This window comes from Ascidiella aspersa, chromosome 8 (assembly GCF_963924565.1).
Source record: "Ascidiella aspersa chromosome 8, kaAscAspe10.2, whole genome shotgun sequence".
NCBI classification, from domain to species: domain Eukaryota; kingdom Metazoa; phylum Chordata; class Ascidiacea; order Phlebobranchia; family Ascidiidae; genus Ascidiella; species Ascidiella aspersa.
Window position 1 is genome coordinate 15,122,543 of NC_139454.1, and position 13,466 is coordinate 15,136,008.

The window sequence follows — 13,466 nt, forward strand, 5'->3', positions numbered from 1 at the left end:
TTTCGTTCATTTCGTTCATTTCGTTCATTTCGTTCATTTCGTTCATTTCGTTCATTTCGTTCATTTCGTTCATTTCGTTCATTTCGTTCATTTCGTTCATTTCGTTCATTTCGTTCATTTCGTTCATTTCGTTCATTTCGTTCATTTCGTTCATTTCGTTCATTTCGTTCATTTCGTTCATTTCGTTCATTTCGTTCATTTCGTTCATTTCGTTCATTTCGTTCATTTCGTTCATTTCGTTCATTTCGTTCATTTCGTTCATTTCGTTCATTTCGTTCATTTCGTTCATTTCGTTCATTTCGTTCATTTCGTTCATTTCGTTCATTTCGTTCATTTCGTTCATTTCGTTCATTTCGTTCATTTCGTTCATTTCGTTCATTTCGTTCATTTCGTTCATTTCGTTCATTTCGTTCATTTCGTTCATTTCGTTCATTTCGTTCATTTCGTTCATTTCGTTCATTTCGTTCATTTCGTTCATTTCGTTCATTTCGTTCATTTCGTTCATTTCGTTCATTTCGTTCATTTCGTTCATTTCGTTCATTTCGTTCATTTCGTTCATTTCGTTCATTTCGTTCATTTCGTTCATTTCGTTCATTTCGTTCATTTCGTTCATTTCGTTCATTTCGTTCATTTCGTTCATTTCGTTCATTTCGTTCATTTCGTTCATTTCGTTCATTTCGTTCATTTCGTTCATTTCGTTCATTTCGTTCATTTCGTTCATTTCGTTCATTTCGTTCATTTCGTTCATTTCGTTCATTTCGTTCATTTCGTTCATTTCGTTCATTTCGTTCATTTCGTTCATTTCGTTCATTTCGTTCATTTCGTTCATTTCGTTCATTTCGTTCATTTCGTTCATTTCGTTCATTTCGTTCATTTCGTTCATTTCGTTCATTTCGTTCATTTCGTTCATTTCGTTCATTTCGTTCATTTCGTTCATTTCGTTCATTTCGTTCATTTCGTTCATTTCGTTCATTTCGTTCATTTCGTTCATTTCGTTCATTTCGTTCATTTCGTTCATTTCGTTCATTTCGTTCATTTCGTTCATTTCGTTCATTTCGTTCATTTCGTTCATTTCGTTCATTTCGTTCATTTCGTTCATTTCGTTCATTTCGTTCATTTCGTTCATTTCGTTCATTTCGTTCATTTCGTTCATTTCGTTCATTTCGTTCATTTCGTTCATTTCGTTCATTTCGTTCATTTCGTTCATTTCGTTCATTTCGTTCATTTCGTTCATTTCGTTCATTTCGTTCATTTCGTTCATTTCGTTCATTTCGTTCATTTCGTTCATTTCGTTCATTTCGTTCATTTCGTTCATTTCGTTCATTTCGTTCATTTCGTTCATTTCGTTCATTTCGTTCATTTCGTTCATTTCGTTCATTTCGTTCATTTCGTTCATTTCGTTCATTTCGTTCATTTCGTTCATTTCGTTCATTTCGTTCATTTCGTTCATTTCGTTCATTTCGTTCATTTCGTTCATTTCGTTCATTTCGTTCATTTCGTTCATTTCGTTCATTTCGTTCATTTCGTTCATTTCGTTCATTTCGTTCATTTCGTTCATTTCGTTCATTTCGTTCATTTCGTTCATTTCGTTCATTTCGTTCATTTCGTTCATTTCGTTCATTTCGTTCATTTCGTTCATTTCGTTCATTTCGTTCATTTCGTTCATTTCGTTCATTTCGTTCATTTCGTTCATTTCGTTCATTTCGTTCATTTCGTTCATTTCGTTCATTTCGTTCATTTCGTTCATTTCGTTCATTTCGTTCATTTCGTTCATTTCGTTCATTTCGTTCATTTCGTTCATTTCGTTCATTTCGTTCATTTCGTTCATTTCGTTCATTTCGTTCATTTCGTTCATTTCGTTCATTTCGTTCATTTCGTTCATTTCGTTCATTTCGTTCATTTCGTTCATTTCGTTCATTTCGTTCATTTCGTTCATTTCGTTCATTTCGTTCATTTCGTTCATTTCGTTCATTTCGTTCATTTCGTTCATTTCGTTCATTTCGTTCATTTCGTTCATTTCATTCATTTCATTCATTTCATTCATTTCATTCATTTCATTCATTTCATTCATTTCATTCATTTCATTCATTTCATTCATTTCACATTTCACTCACAATTTACTCATTTTACTCATTTCACCCACATTTCACTCACATTACACTCATTTCACTCATTTCATCCACATTTCACTCACATTCCACTCACATTTCAATCAAATGTCACTCACATTTCACTCAATTTACTCATTACACTCACATTTCACTCATTTCAATAATGTCACATACTCACATTTCACTCCTAGTTCACTCACAGTTCACTTACATTTCACTCCTAGTTCACTCACATTTCACTCCTAGTTCACTCACATTTCACTCAAATTTCACTTAACTTTCCCTCACATTTCACTCACATTTAATTCCCACATTTCATTCACATTTTGCTCACTTTTTCTTGAAATTTACCTTTCATTTCACCCACATTTCACTCACATTACACTCATTTCACTCATTTCATCCACATTTCACTCACATTTCACTCACATTTCAATCAAATGTAACTCACATTTCACTCAATTAACTCATTTCACTCACATTTCACTCCTAGTTCACGCACATTTCACTCACATTTCACTCCTAGTTCACTCACATTTCGCTCAAATTTCACTCACATTTCACTCACATTTTACTCACATTTCATTCACATTTCTCTCACATTTCACTCACATTTCACTTACATTTTACAACTATTTCACTCATATTTCCCTCCTAGTTCACTCACATTTCACTTAACTTTCCCTCACATTTCACTCACATTTAATTCACACATTTCATTCACATTTTGCTCACTTTTTCTTCAAATTGACCTTTTTCTTTTTCTTCAAATTTGACATTTTACTTTTTGAAATTTCCCTCACATTTTACTCATTTCAATCATGTCACATTTCCCTCAGATTTCATTCATCTAAATTTACTTATTTCACTCACATTTCACTCTTAGTTCACTCACATTTCACTCCTAGTTCACTCACATTTCTCTCATATTTCACTTAACTCTCCCTCACATTTCACTCACATTTAATTCACTAATTTCATTCACATTTTGCTCACTTTTTCTTCAAATTTACCTCACATTTCACTCACATATTATTTTTTTTGAAATTTCCCTCACATTTTTCTCATTTCAATCATGTCACATTTCCCTCAGATTTCATTCATTTCACATTTCACTCACAATTTACTCATTTTTCTCATTTCACCCACATTTCACTCACATTACACTCATTTCACTCATTTCATCCACATTTCTCTCACATTCCACTCACATTTCAATCAAATGTCACTCACATTTCACTCAATTTACTCATTTCACTCACATTTCACTCCTAGTTCACTCACATTTCACTCATATTTCACTCACATTTCTCTCACATTTTACTCACTTCTTTCTCAAATTTCCCTCACATTTCACTCACATTTCACTCATTTCACTCATTTCAATCATTTCACTTACATTTCCATCACATTTCACTCATTTCACTTTTCACATTAATACACACTTAACTGACATTTCAATAACATTTCTCTCGAATTTCACTCACATTTCACTCATTTTACCGACTTTTTCCTCACATTTTACTCATTTCAGATTTCACGCTTTTTCACACACATTTCACTGATATTTTACTCACATATCCAATTTACTCTCATTTCACTCATAATTCACAAACATTTCACTCACATTTTACGTACCTTTCCCTCACCTTTCACTCTCATATTGTTCACACATTTCCCTCACTTTTTCCTTAAATTTCCGTCAAATTTAAGTAACACTTCACTCTCATTTTAATCATTTCACTTATTTCACTCAAATTCAAATCACATTTCGCATTTTGCGTCACTCACATTGTACTCATTTCACTCATTTCATCCACATTTCACTCACATCCCACTCAATTTCACCCACATTTCACTCACATTACACTCATTTCACTCATTTCATCCACATTTCACTCACATTCCACTCACATTTCAATCAAATGTCACTCACATTTCTCTCACATTTCACTCACATTTCACTTACATTTCACACCTAGTTCACTCATATTTCACTCCTAGTTCACTCACATTTCACTTAACTTTCCCTCACATTTCACTCACATTTAATTCACACATTTCATTCACATTTTGCTCACTTTTTCTTCAAATTGACCTCACATTTTACTTTTTGAAATTTCCCTCACGTTTTACTCATTTCAATCATGTCACATTTCCCTCAGATTTCATTCATTTCATTCATTTCACATTTCACTCACAATTTACTCATTTTACTCATTTCACCCACATTTCACTCACATTACACTCATTTCACTCATTTCATCCACATTTCACTCACATTCCACTCACATTTCAATCAAATGTCACTCACATTTCACTCAATTTACTCATTACACTCACATTTCACTCCTAGTTCACTCACATTTAACTCACATTTCTCTCACATTTTGCTCACTTTTTACTCAAATTTCCCTCACATTTCACTCACATTTCACTCATTTCACTCATTTCAATCATTTCACTTACATTTCCTTCACATTTCACTCATTTCACTTTTCACATTTAATACACACTTAGCTGACATTTCAATAACATTTCTCTCGAATTTCACTCACATTTCACTCATTTTACCGACTTTTTCCTCACATTTTCCTCATTTCAGATTTCACGCTTTTCAGACACATTTCACTGATAAAAATATCAGTTTTACTCACATATCCAATTTACTCTCATTTCACTCATAATTCACAAACATTTCACTCACATTTTACGTACCTTTCCCTCACCTTTCACTCTCATTTTGTTCACACATTTCCCTCACTTTTCCTTAAATTTCCCTCAAATTTAAGTAACACTTCACTGTCATTTCAATCATTTCACTTATTTCACTCAAATTCAAATCACATTTCGCATTTTGCGTCACTCACATTGTACTTATTTCACTCATTTCATCCACATTTCACTCACATCCCACTCAAATTTCACTCTTTTCACATTTCACGCTTTCACACACATTTCATTCATATTTCACTCACATTTCCTTCACATTTTACACACATTTCACTTATTTTACATTTTACTCACATTTCACTTATTTCATATTTCACGCATTTCACTTGGACCTCACCCACATTTCACTCAAATTTCACTCACATTTCACTCACATTTTACACACATTTCTTCACATTTCTCTCACATTTCACTCACATTTCACTCCTGGTTCACTTACATTTCACTCATATTTCACTTAACTTTTCCTCACATTTCACTCACAATTAATTCACACATTTCCCTCGCATTTTGCTCAATTTTTCCTCAAATTTACCCCACATTTCACTCACATTTTATTTATTTGAAATTTCCCACACATTTTATTCATTTCAATCATGTCACATTTCCCTCAGATTTCATTCATTTCACATTTCACTAACAATTTACTCATTTTACTCATTTCACCTACATTTCACTCACATTTCACTCATTTCACTCATTTCACTCATTTCACTCATTTCACTCATTTCACTCATTTCACTCATTTCACTCATTTCACTCATTTCACTCATTTCACTCATTTCACTCATTTCACTCATTTCACTCATTTCACTCATTTCAATCATTTCACTCATTTTACTCCTTTTACTCCTTTTACTCCTTTTACTCCTTTTACTCCTTTTACTCCTTTTACTCCTTTTACTCCTTTTACTCCTTTTACTCCTTTTACTCCTTTTACTCCTTTTACTCCTTTTACTCCTTTTACTCCTTTTACTCCTTTTACTCCTTTTACTCCTTTTACTCCTTTTACTCCTTTTACTCCTTTTACTCCTTTTACTCCTTTTACTCCTTTTACTCCTTTTACTCCTTTTACTCCTTTTACTCCTTTTACTCCTTTTACTCCTTTTACTCCTTTTACTCCTTTTACTCATTTCACTTATTTCATGCATTTCATTAATTTTACTCATTTCACTCTCATTTAATTCACACATTTCCCTCATATTTTATACAATTTTTTCCCAAATTTCCGTCACATTTCACTCACATTTTAGTTATTTAAAGTTTCCCTCACATTTTAGTCATTTCAATCATGTCACATTTCCCTCACATTTCACTCATTTCACATTTTACTCACATTTCACTCATTTTACTCATTTCACCCACATTTTACTCCTAGTTCACTCACATTTCACTCCTAGTTCACTCACATTTCACTCATATTTCACTTAACTTTCCCTCACATTTTACTCACATTTAATTCACACATTTCCCTCACATTTTGCTCACATTTAATTCACTCATTTCATTCACATTTTGCTCACTTGTTCTTCAAATTTACCTCACATTTCACTCACATTTTATTTTTTTTTTAATTTTCCTCACATTTTACTCATTTCAATAATGTCACATACTCACATTTCACTCCTAGTTCACACACAGTTCACTTACATTTCACTCCTAGTTCACTCACATTTCACTCCTAGTTCACTCACATTTCACTCAAATTTCACTTAACTTTCCCTCACATTTCACTCACATTTAATTCCCACATTTCATTCACATTTTGCTCCTTTTTTCTTGAAATTTACCTTACATTTCACCCACATTTCACTCACATTACACTCATTTCACTCATTTCATCCACATTTCACTCACATTTCACTCACATTTCAATCAAATGTAACTCACATTTCACTCAATTAACTCATTTCACTCACATTTCACTCCTAGTTCACGCACATTTCACTCACATTTCACTCCTAGTTCACTCACATTTCGCTCAAATTTCACTCACATTTCACTCACATTTTACTTACTTTTCATTCACATTTCTCTCGCATTTCACTCACATTTCACTTACATTTCACACCTATTTTACTCATATTTCACTCCTAGTTCACTCACATTTCACTTAACTTTCCCTCACATTTCACTCACATTTAATTCACACATTTCATTCACATTTTGCTCACTTTTTCTTCAAATTGACCTTTTTCTTTTTCTTCAAATTTGACATTTTACTTTTTGAAATTTCCCTCACATTTTACTTATTTCAATCATGTCACATTTCCCTCAGATTTCATTCATTTCACATTTCACTCACAATTTACTCATTTTACTCATTTCACCCACATTTCACTCACATTACACTCATTTCACTCATTTCATCCACATTTCACTCACATTCCACTCACATTTCAATCAAATGTCACTCACATTTCACTAAATTTACTTATTTCACTCACATTTCACTCTTAGTTCACTCACATTTCACTCCTAGTTCACTCACATTTCTCTCATATTTCACTTAACTCTCCCTCACATTTCACTCACATTTAATTCACTAATTTCATTCACATTTTGCTATTTTGCTCACTTTTTCTTCAAATTTACCTCACATTTCACTAACATATTATTTTTTTTGAAATTTTCCTCACATTTTTCTCATTTCAATCATGTCACATTTCCCTCAGATTTCATTCATTTCACATTTCACTCACAATTTACTCATTTTACTCATTTCACCCACATTTCACTCACATTACACTCATTTCACTCATTTCATCCACATTTCTCTCACATTCCACTCACATTTCAATCAAATGTCACTCACATTTCACTCAATTTACTCATTTCACTCACATTTCACTCCTAGTTCACTCACATTTCACTCATATTTCACTCACATTTCTCTCACATTTTACTCACTTCTTCCTCAAATTTCCCTCACATTTCACTCACATTTCACTCATTTCACTCATTTCACTCATTTCAATCATTTCACTTACATTTCCATCACATTTCACTCATTTCACTTTTCACATTTAATACACACTTAACTGACATTTCAATAACATTTCTCTCGAATTTCACTCACATTTCACTCATTTTACCGACTTTTTCCTCACATTTTACTCATTTCAGATTTCACGCTTTTCACACACATTTCACTGATATTTTACTCACATATCCAATTTACTCTCATTTCACTCATAATTCACAAACATTTCACTCACATTTTACGTACCTTTCCCTCACCTTTCACTCTCATTTTGTTCACACATTTCCCTCACTTTTTCCTTAAATTTCCCTCAAATTTAAGTAACACTTCACTCTCATTTCAATCATTTCACTTATTTCACTCAAATTCAAATCACATTTCGCATTTTGCGTCACTCACATTGTACTCATTTCACTCATTTCATCCACATTTCACTCACATCCCACTCAATTTCACCCACATTTCACTCACATTACACTCATTTCACTCATTTCATCCCCATTTCACTCACATTCCACTCACATTTCAATCAAATGTCACTCACATTTCACTCAATTTACTCATTACACTCACATTTCACTCCTAGTTCACTCACATTTAACTCATATTTCACTCACATTTCTCTCACATTTTGCTCACTTTTTCCTCAAATTTCCCTCACATTTCACTCACATTTCACTCATTTCACTCATTTCAATCATTTCACTTACATTTCCTTCACATTTCACTCATTTCACTTTTCACATTTAATACACACTTAGCTGACATTTCAATAACATTTCTCTCGAATTTCACTCACATTTCACTCATTTTACCGACTTTTTCCTCACATTTTCCTCATTTCAGATTTCACGCTTTTCACACACATTTCACTGATATTTTACTCACATATCCAATTTACTCTCATTTCACTCATAATTCACAAACATTTTACTCACATTTTACGTACCTTTCCCTCACCTTTCACTCTCATTTTGTTCACACATTTCCCTCACTTTTCCTTAAATTTCCCTCAAATTTAAGTAACACTTCACTGTCATTTCAATCATTTCACTTATTTCACTCAAATTCAAATCACATTTCGCATTTTGCGTCACTCACATTGTACTTATTTCACTCATTTCATCCACATTTCACTCACATCCCACTCAAATTTCACTCTTTTCACATTTCACGCTTTCACACACATTTCACTCATATTTCACTCACATTTCCTTCACATTTTACACACATTTCACTTATTTTACATTTTACTCACATTTCACTTATTTCATATTTCACGCATTTCACTTGGACCTCACCCACATTTCACTCAAATTTCACTCACATTTCACTCACATTTTACACACATTTCTTCACATTTCTCTCACATTTCACTCACATTTCACTCACATTTCACTCCTGGTTCACTTACATTTCACTTAACTTTTCCTCACATTTCACTCACAATTAATTCACACATTTCCCTCGCATTTTGCTCAATTTTTCCTCAAATTTACCCCACATTTCACTCACATTTTATTTATTTGAAATTTCCCACACATTTCAATCATGTCACATTTCCCTCAGATTTCATTCATTTCACATTTCACTAACAATTTACTCATTTTACTCATTTCACCCACATTTCACTCACATTTCACTCATTTCACTCATTTCACTCATTTCACTCATTTCACTCATTTCACTCATTTCACTCATTTCACTCATTTCACTCATTTCACTCATTTCACTCATTTCACTCATTTCACTCATTTCACTCATTTCACTCATTTCACTCATTTCAATCATTTCAATCATTTCACTCCTTTTACTCCTTTTACTCCTTTTACTCCTTTTACTCCTTTTACTCCTTTTACTCCTTTTATTCCTTTTACTCCTTTTACTCCTTTTACTCATTTCACTTATTTCATTCATTTCATTAATTTTACTCATTTCACTCTCATTTAATTCACACATTTCCCTCATATTTTATACAATTTTTTCCCAAATTTCCGTCACATTTCACTCACATTTTAGTTATTTAAAGTTTCCCTCACATTTTAGTCATTTCAATCATGTCACATTTCCCTCACATTTCACTCATTTCACATTTTACTCACATTTCACTCATTTTACTCATTTCACCCACATTTTACTCCTAGTTCACTCACATTTCACTCCTAGTTCACTCACATTTCACTCATATTTCACTTAACTTTCCCTCACATTTTACTCACATTTAATTCACAAATTTCCCTCACATTTTGCTCACATTTAATTCACTCATTTCATTCACATTTTGCTCACTTGTTCTTCAAATTTACCTCACATTTCACTCACATTTTATTTTTTTTTAATTTTCCTCACATTTTACTCATTCCAATAATGTCACATACTCACATTTCACTCCTAGTTCACTCACAGTTCACTTACATTTCACTCCTAGTTCACTCACATTTCACTCCTAGTTCACTCACATTTCACTCAAATTTCACTTAACTTTCCCTCACATTTCACTCACATTTAATTCCCACATTTCATTCACATTTTGCTCACTTTTTCTTGAAATTTACCTTACATTTCACCCACATTTCACTCACACTCACATTTTACTCACATTTAATTCACACATTTCCCTCACATTTTGCTCACATTTAATTCACTCATTTCATTCACATTTTGCTCACTTTTTCTTACATTTACATCACATTTCACACACATTTTATTTTTTTGAAATTTCCCTCACATTTTACTCATTTCAATCATGTCACATACTCACATTTCACTCATTGTTCACTCACATTTCTCTCACATTTCACTCCTAGTTCCCTCACATTTCACTCATATTTCACCCACATTTCACTCACATTTTACTCACATTTCATTCACATTTCTCTCACATTTCACTCACATTTCACTTACATTTCACTCCTAGTTCACTCACATTTCACTCCTAGTTCACTCACATTTCACTCATATATCACTTAACTTTCCCTCACATTTCACTCACATTTAATTCACACATTTCATTCACATTTTGCTCACTTTTTCCTCAAATTTACCTCACATTTCACACACATTTTATTTTTTTGAAATTTCCCTCACATTTTACTCATTTCAATCATGTCACATTTCCCTCAGATTTCATTCATTTTATTTTTCACTCACAATTTACTCATTTTTCTCATTTCACCCACATTTCACTCACATTACACTCATTTCACTCATTTCGCCACATTTCACTCACATTCCACCCACATTTTAATCAAATGTCACTCACATTTTACTCAATTTACTCATTTCACTCACATTTTACTCCTAGTTTATTCACATTTCACTCCTAGTTCACTCACATTTCACTCATATTTCACTTAACTTTCCCTCACATTTTACTCACATTTAATTCACACATTTCCCTCACATTTTGCTCACATTTAATTCACTAATTTCATTCACATTTTGCTCACTTTTTCTTCAAATTTACCTCACATTTCACTCACATTTTATTTTTTTTGAAATTTCCCTCACATTTTTCTCATTTCAATCATGTCACATTTCCCTCAGATTTCATTCATTTCACATTTCACTCACAATTTACTCATTTTACTCATTTCACCCACATTTCACTCACATTACACTCATTTCACTAATTTCATCCACATTTCTCTCACATTCCACTCACATTTCAATCAAATGTCACTCACATTTCACTCAATTTACTCATTTCACTCACATTTCACTCCTAGTTCACGCACATTTCACTTACATTTCACTCCTAGTTCACGCACATTTCGCTCAAATTTCACTCACATTTCACTCGCATTTTACTCACATTTCATTCACATTTCTCTCACATTTCACTCACATTTCACTTACATTTCACACCTAGTTCACTCATATTTCACTCCTAGTTCACTCACATTTCACTTAACTTTCCCTCACATTTCACTCACATTTAATTCACACATTTCATTCACATTTTGCTCACTTTTTCTTCAAATTGACCTCACATTTTACTTTTTGAAATTTCCCTCACGTTTTACTCATTTCAATCATGTCACATTTCCCTCAGATTTCATTCATTTCACATTTCACTCACAATTTACTCATTTTACTCATTTCACCCACATTTCACTCACATTACACTCATTTCACTCATTTCATCCACATTTCACTCACATTCCACTCACATTTCAATCAAATGTCACTCACATTTCACTCAATTTACTCATTTCACTCACATTTCAATCTTAGTTCACTCACATTTCACTCCTAGTTCGCTCACATTTCTCTCATATTTCACTTAACTCTCCCTCACATTTCACTCACATTTAATTCACTCATTTCATTCACATTTTGCTCACTTTTTCTTCAAATTTCCCTCACATTTTATTTTTTTTGAAATTTCCCTCACATTTTACTCATTTCAATCATGTCACATTTCCCTCAGATTTCATTCATTTCACATTTCACTCACAATTTACTCATTTTACTCATTTCACCCACATTTCACTCACATTACACTCATTTCACTCATTTCATCCACATTTCACTCACATTCCACTCACATTTCAATCAAATGTCACTCACATTTCACTCAATTTACTCATTACACTCACATTTCACTCCTAGTTCGCTCACATTTAACTCATATTTCACTCACATTTCTCTCACATTTTGCTCACTTTTTCCTCAAATTTCCCTCACATTTCACTCACATTTCACTCATTTCACTCATTTCAATCATTTCACTTACATTTCCTTCACATTTCACTCATTTCACTTTTCACATTTAATACACACTTAGCTGACATTTCAATAACATTTCTCTCGAATTTCACTCACATTTCACTCATTTTACCGACTTTTTCCTCACATTTTACTCATTTCAGATTTCACGCTTTTCACACACATTTCACTGATAAAAATATCAGTTTTACTCACATATCCAATTTACTCTCATTTAACTCATATTTCACTCACATTTCTCTCACATTTTGCTCACTTTTTCCTCAAATTTCCCTCACATTTCACTCACATTTCACTCATTTCACTCATTTCAATCATTTCACTCACATTTCCTTCACATTTTACACACATTTCACTTATTTTACATTTTACTCACATTTCACTTATTTCATATTTCACGCATTTCACTTGGACCTCACCCACGTTTAACTCAAATTTCACTCACATTTCACTCACATTTTACACACATTTCTTCACATTTCTTTCATATTTCACTCACATTTCACTCACATTTCACTCCTGGTTCACTTACATTTCACTCATATTTCACTTAACTTTTCCTCACATTTCACTCACAATTAATTCACACATTTCCCTCGCATTTTGCTCAATTTTTCCTCAAATTTACCCCACATTTCACTCACATTTTATTTATTTGAAATTTCCCACACATTTTATTCATTTCAATCATGTCACATTTCCCTCAGATTTCATTCATTTCACATTTCACTAACAATTTACTCATTTTACTCATTTCACCCACATTTCACTCACATTACACTCATTTCACTCATTTCTCCACATTTCACTCACATTCCACCCACATTTCAATCAAATGTCACTCACATTTCACTCAATTTTCCCTCACATTTTGCTCACTTTTTCCTCAAATTTCCTTCACATTTCAC